The sequence below is a fragment of the Sparus aurata genome, chromosome 12 (assembly GCF_900880675.1).
Source record: "Sparus aurata chromosome 12, fSpaAur1.1, whole genome shotgun sequence".
NCBI lineage: Eukaryota > Metazoa > Chordata > Actinopteri > Spariformes > Sparidae > Sparus > Sparus aurata.
Window position 1 is genome coordinate 13,670,490 of NC_044198.1, and position 7,431 is coordinate 13,677,920.

General features: G+C 42.2%; 1 protein-coding gene across 1 annotated transcript in view; it reads right to left on the reverse strand.

Annotated features, from left to right (window-relative positions):
* The window catches only part of LOC115592961 (protein FAM163B-like), a 30,883-nt gene extending 26,725 nt beyond the window's left edge, over positions 1-4,158 (reverse strand). Inside the window, exon 1 of the mRNA XM_030436242.1 lies at positions 2,867-4,158. The gene's annotated coding sequence lies outside the window, so the exon portion shown is untranslated. The remainder of the gene's footprint in view (positions 1-2,866) is intronic.
* Between the last annotated feature and the right edge of the window lie 3,273 nt (positions 4,159-7,431).

Genomic DNA, 7,431 nt, shown 5'->3' on the forward strand with positions numbered 1-7,431 from the left:
GCTGGTGTGATGCGCAAAATCGTTTCACAAGATATTCCCTCACTTGGTGTTCTGTTGATGGCGGTAAAGAGCGTAGAGATACAGTCAGAATGAAGGCTGTACCGTCAGTGACCCCCGTATGGAAGACTGAGAGTGTCACCCCTCTTTGTGTGATAAGATTTGATGTTAAACCTTTCAGTGCATGTGGAGGAGATGAGGCATTAAGGGAGATTAGCTCAGGTAAACTCTAACAAATATCCAAGAACCATCCACAGTAGGGAGTAATGATTATATTCCTCCCTTGGTAGTTTTAAGCATACAGTGAGGCCTGAATGTTTCCACTGAAGCAGCATTATGGAGTTTTAGTATTATAATAGGTATCAATATTTGCAATATTATATCATTATCGTGATGTAACACTATATATCATCTTAGATTTTGGATATTGTGTATACATGTTGTCTTTCCCTGGTTTTTAAGGCTGCATTACAGTAAAGTGATGGCATTTTCTGAACTTACCAGACTGTTCTACTTGTTCTTACACTTGCCTTCGTTTTTGTAATTTCCTGTTTTATTTTGAAGTTCTGTCCTCGTGTGTCATATTTTGCTATTCATTTCCTCCATTTGTCTGTTTCCCGCCCTTTTTACTCCTCACCTGTGTTCTATTAGTTGATCATCAGTGAATTCAAGTTCTGGTGTTCCCCTTTTTCTTTGTCAGTTCGTCTGTTTTGTTTTGCCCTTGTGTTCCTGTGTCCCACTGTCCCATCTTCCCTTCGTGTGTTTCCGTTTTTTCGTTCCTGGTTCCTCGTGTTATTTCTGGTTTGTACTTTGTTTTGGCTTTTGTTTCTTGTATTTCTCTTATTTTGTCATCCTGCCTTTGTTGTTATGGGCAGGATGTTTTTGTATTTCCAGCTATATGTTATTCCAGCTCCCTTTTCATTGATAATGACTTACCTGCCTTTGTGTCTGTGTTTGGGTCCCCTTTGTTTAACTTTGACACTGATAGTCATTCCCACAATATTGTACACTATCGCTATCAAGGTATATGGTCAAAAATATTGTGATATTTGACTTTGTCGCCCAGCTCTAGCATTTATGAAGCATTTATGAGAAGATTTCAAACATCGAAATATAAATTGTGCATTGTTATGTATCCTAAAAATATTGTTTTAGCATATTAAGGCGCAATATGTGCGAATTGGCCAACTGTCAAATTCATTCTCAGAACTAATAATAGCTGCTGGTAGCTAATTAGCTAGTTAGCTCAGTTAGCGGTCTGGCCTGGGAGCTTGAAGCCCTGGGGGACTGTGGTGTTTACGCTGGCAGCACAGGAGCTTTGGTTAGCATGCTTACTTTAATAGATATCAACAGAATACAGACATGTGATCACTTTAAAACTGTTACTTCTTCACATTCTGGTGATAATTTCAGCTATTTTTTTGAATTCTTACATACTGTACCTTTAAAGCTAGATGGCTTAGCCCAGTAGATGCCTTGCATTACACTGTGATGATACTTTCAAAGACGTTATTTTTCAGTCTGGCCAGTGTGCAATATTGCTTGAGGTCCATCCCACCACTGTAACATCGAAACACCTCTGCTATAGAACAATGTTCATACCACAACTATTCCCAATCACTCTCATGACTAGGGATAGGACGATAAAAAAGATCTTATCGCGGATTTCGACAATAAGCTGATTGTGGTGAATTTTCTCTGTCGGGATAAACGGGTGTATCCTCACATGAGCTGCATAGTTCACCAACATAGAGTCCCAGATTCTTTGTTTGTTTTCCCCACAAAATGATGTGTGTCCTATCTGTGATTCAATGAAATTCTTGTTTCCTAAGTAAATGTAAGTTTTAGGTAGGTTTTAGTGCCATTTTAGTGTCTATTCTAAAGTTTTAAAGATATTTTGACTATCATCAGGATTAAATCATGAATTGCAATTATGTTGGACTTGAGAATCGTTACATGAAATGTTCCTTTCGTCATGCCATGCCCTCTTACGACACATTAACTTCAGTATTTCTATGAAAATTCCTTTCCCCTTGGCTCAAATCACTTCTGCCCTGTGCTGTCTTTAAAGAAGCAAATCCAAACACTGTGCTGGGAAGCACACTTGTGGGTTCACATGTTGGCTGGTAACTTCCCACTTCCTCCGCCATAGTGTTTTCCAAAACACCCATTGGGTAGTTGGGGTTGCAGTCTCTGTCCTGTCTGCGTTCCCCTTTCGCCTGAAATATTTTGTCATTCTAACAGCATTCAGCCGCTGAATGCTTTTTGGTGTTGTTGCACGGCCTTAATGCCGCTAGAGATGCATTTCCACCCTGCCTAAAAATATCTGAAAGCAAAACAGTTTGGATGTGACCATGGCTAACAGTTGGTGACAGTAGCTATGGCTCACAAGCCATGCTGTTTTGTCAGCGTGTGGCAAGCCGGCCAGCCAGCAAGTCTGTCATACAAAGCACCTCTCTGAACCGCTCTCTCCTGCCTCCACTCTCTCTTCATCATCCCTCTGCCTCCACATGTGTGCATGCTGTCGACAGTATCATGGCTGTAGCTTGTCGAAAATGCACATGTGGACCGGTCTGAACGCTGGGAATGATGAATTATAGATGTTTTGGGGTGAAGTGAGGAGAAAGAAAAAGCAGGTTCCTCCTTCTCATTGTGCTGTAAGAGAAAAGTGGCTCTGTCCATGGTGCTGAAACTCATGGACACATCTATCTATCTATCTATCTATCTATCTATCTATCTATCTGACAAGCTGAACTTCTCAGCTGCATGCATGACTCAACAAGACAACAGACATTTGTCTCAGGTTAAAACCCAAGACAAGCCTCCAACATTAGGACGAGCGAACGGAGCAGGAGACAAACCTTCTTACCTTCAGAGATAAGAGGAATTCACCGGGTCACATCGAGGGTAGTGTTGGCTCTCTGGGAGCTCAGGTCCCGACCTCTGCTGGTTGTAGTTTGTGTCGACCTCAGTCACTGAATAATTAAGGGGGGAAAAAAAGCCCCCAATGCCGGAAAAGTAATCAGCAAAACCAGGAGCTCGACCCTCGAGGTGCTGACCCCCTGTATGTGTGGGTGGTTCAGGAAAAAAGAGACACAATAGCAGATGTGTTCTTTGCTTCTGGACTACTTTTCCCGACACATTCTGCTCATTCGCGTGCAAAACACTTGCTGTCCAATCCCAGACTCGAAGAAAGAAAGAGAGCATAAAAATAAACCCGAAACACACTCCAAGGAGAGGGGGAAAAAACAAGAGAACGACACTGGTAATATCTCTGGAAAGACGAGTTCCAGTTCCATCCACCGCTTGTCTGTCTGGAGTTGTTTGAACAGGAGAGGTTGGTTCACCAGCGGCTGTCCGCAAAATAAAACACTCCTACGCAAACATCATCATCAGCAGCCTCGGCAGCGTGCGCGTCGGAGGAGGAGGAGGAGACGGGATGAGGGAAAATCTCGACATCTCCATTTCAACAACCAGTTTTCTCCACCGTCCGAGCAGGTCGAGGTCAGAAGTCTTCACAATCGGTGCAAGGCTGTTATTTATTTACATATCTCAAAAATATATTGAAATATCTTATTGCACGGTTCCCTTTTCTATCCTCACCAGTCTAGTTATCTATCTCCTCCCTCCTTCCTTCCAGGTTGTTTCTCTCCTCGCATCCCATTCTTGGCGAAAAGCAAGCAGCAAAAAGTGCCTGTAGTTGGGTTACTCCAAGAAAGAAAAAAAAAAAATATATATATATATATATATATATACGCGATTGTATATTTGACGTTAGATTTCCGTATGTGTGCTGGTTCCTGCAGAGAGACGTCCGGCGCTGCGCGTAGACGAGTGCAAAATGCGCTTTGAAATGAGAGGCGGCACTCGGCGGCTGCAGACCAGGCAGCGGAGTGAGCGAAGCCTGGAGTGTACAGCCGGAGAGATGGTGCTTTAGTCACGGGCTCAGATTGGCTATGGGTGGATAGATGGATGGATGGAAGGATGCATAGATGGATGGATGGAAGAAAGGGGAATGGGAAAGGAAGGAAATAAGGGACAAGATGCTGGATGGTGGTGCTGTTGATTTTTTGTGACTCGAATTTTTATGACATAAAAAACAAAAAAATGTGAAGAAATGACAGAGAAAGTGCAGGAGCACTGGGATGGGATTGGGAGTTTAATATCTCATCCTGATGCAAGAAGCCGCTGCAGCCTTTAAAGGGGCGCTGTGTCGTTTTGGTGAAGAAAGTCAAACTCAGAATTGCATTATTTACAACATTAACGAGGTAAAAGTATAAACTCAGGAATATTTATTGTAACTTAACTGTTCTAAGAGGAAATATGGTCCCCAGAACACTGTTTGAAGCTAGAAAGGTGGCAGGGTCCACCACATATAAACAAAGTAAAACAGTATGACATTGTGTTTGTCCTTTAAGGTCAGTTTGTTTAGTTTATTCTGTCATGAAAACAAAGAGAGTTTGTTTATTTAGTTTGTTAAGCATTGAGGATTTTCTTCCTCCTACATAGTGCACCTTTAAAAGAGATTCGTCAAAGCTTCCCACTTACAGTCACTGCAGCTTAATCACCCGAGCTATATGCATATGGGACAGCCAGCTCTATAAAGATAATTAAGAAATTACACCTGTCCTCTGCCCAAGGTTCAGCCAAGGTGGAAAAACAAACTGGCCCTCTGTCTGGAACAAAACGTTCATTAAATTCCATTAAGGTGACGGAGACAACCGTCCCTGGGAGGCCCATTTTTCACTCTGCCTCCTGTCCTCTATCACTCCACGTCTGCCTACAGGACGACGTTATGAAGCCATCCATGGATGTGGAGGTACCGTTTCCTACTCGTCACCCTCTGTCATGTGATCCCCATGCCTCTCTCTGTGTCACAGCCACCGAGTCTGAACTGCTCCACCACTCTCTCTCTCTCCTGCTCTCCAAGCTCTTCACTCGTCGTCTCTCTCTAATTATCCAGTGCACCCCTACAACGGCTCGCCTCGCCCATTCAGATCAGACGAGGGGCAGTTTGAGGCACCGTTAAGAGTAGCAGTGTGAGTTATTATTGCATTCATTATTCAGACGCACAGAAGTGGAGATTAGTGCACTCTGAGATTCGGCGGTGTTGAAATATTTATATTAGGAGAGAATGAGATGGTTGGATTGGTCATGTTGAGGTGAATCCGGCTTTAATCCGTTCCCTCACCGCAGGGTGGACTGTGTCAGAGTCTCTAAGAGGCAGCTCACCTCAATTTTAAACATCTTTTTATGCTTTTTTGCTTGAAGTAAGATCAAATTCAATAGCAGAATTTAAATGAAGCTTTTGTTGGGTGTACACAATCTTTTTTTTGCTAAAGCTGGATTACCAAAGAGGCAAAGTGGGCTCCAGACCCTCCCAAGAGCTGACAGTGATCCCACCTGACGACATGCTGGTTTTAATATTTTCAAACCTGTGAGGAATTTGCACCACTGGAACTTTTAAGTGGTGCAAATTACAGACTGCGTAACTGCAAAGTAACACAACATCCCTTGTTGAAACACATCCTTCAACACAACAAAAACCATCTAAATATAAGAAATAAATGCTTGACTTTGGAAGAAACAAGTGAATGTATCTGCTAGAGCAGTAAGATCATTTTACTTGGTAATAATTTATATATAAAAAAAAAGGTTGGCTCTGATACATGTTCAAAGGATGGAGATAAGTAGAAAATGCTGCTTTTTGATCAAATTACTGGATGTCAGTCTTGCCACAGCACAGTAATAAGTTAATGCATGGAATACGAGCAATTCATTCTTAATTCAGCTTTTTTTTAATTACGCGTTTTGGCACAATCTCAGAACAAACATCTTTAAATAGGATCAGCATTCCCAACAATGAAGATTTGAACCCACAACCCAAGCCAGGAGTCATGTAGGCTCGCCGTGCACCACCATGTCTGGCTTTACCGATTCAATAGTTGTTCTCCAAACCCTGTGATCAAAAACATTGATCTGAGGCTGTTCCTATAATTATAGTAACTTCTGATCAATAGCAGGCTTCGATTTACAATTTCTGGTTAATCCTGCCCATTCCAAGCACAGATACTATAACAGAGAACTTAGTTTGCTGAATAGGTACAGATATAGAACAATGTAGCATTGTACTGTATACGGGTCCTGTGTTAAAATCCAATTCAAAGACCGTTTATAATAAAGAATCAGATTGTAGAATATTAACTGGGGTCAGGTGCTGTTGGTTGGTCTCTTCGTCTCCACTGGAAGAAGTGCTCCGATCTTTTACTGAAAGTAGACCTCTCATGGTGTTTTTTCCCTCTTTCCTTCAGTGTGATCTATAGGTTCTTTACATGTAATAGATAGTGAAAGTTTAAAAGCCCAATGACCATACTGACAAGAGCTCCTCTCTCCCACAGAAAACACTGCTCCTGAAACGCCTCATCTGTACTCCCGCTATTAACATACTTCAGCATGCAACATTCATCATTTATGCCTATATTCATGGTAGAATTGATGCTAACGGAAAGCTGAAAACATAACAGAGCTGACTGGAGACACAGTGGGAGGTGCTGGCTCAGGCGTGTGTGAGTTGTCCAATCAGAACAACGTGGGGATTGAGGGGGGACTCCACTACAAGTATTACAAACCTTACATATAAAGACGTATAGAAACGATATGCTCATTTGTATCAAAGTGAATGTACTCACTGTCCCTGTCGGTGTATTATGATTATATAAGATGTTTGAGGCCATAGATTCTGGTGATTTTTGTGAGGTTTCATTATATGGAGATGTGTCACTGTGTGACTGTCTTGCAGTTATAAATACTGTATAATTTAAGGCAATAAGACACTACATGCAGCTGCAACACTCACCAAAATACATAAACTATGTTCAGAAGCTATGGATCATTTGTGGGATAGATTCCTGATTATTTTTGCTTGTGTATGCTTTTGTGTGTCTCCATGCACGAGCCTCTCCCAATCTGAAAGCAAAGCATCACGGGAAAAGTTTTGGTGGCGAAATCTGGATTGTTCTCGGCAGGATAATGTCAGATGGACCCCCGGGCTTTTTTTTTTTTTTTTTGCATAAACACACACAGACACCATTTCACAAAGGACCATCGTTCTCTCCCAAACTCTCCTCTCCCCACACTCTGTCCCGCTATTTCAATATGTCATTCCCTACGGATCGCAGTCGACTTTAAAGCGTCTTGTCTCGTTTATGTTTGCTGACACATCAGTAGCAGAAAGATAAGTGTGCATGTAAGAAGAGAAGGCAGGAAGAGAATGGGAGAGGGTATTCAGCAGTAATAGAGAGCGGAGCGACAGACCGACTGGTAAAGAGGCAGAGGTGAGACGGTGTAAAAGATGAAAAGAAAAAAAAGACGGATAGAGAGAGAGAGGATTATTGAGCATCACGTGAAGACCAGAGACATTAGGAGGACAGACAC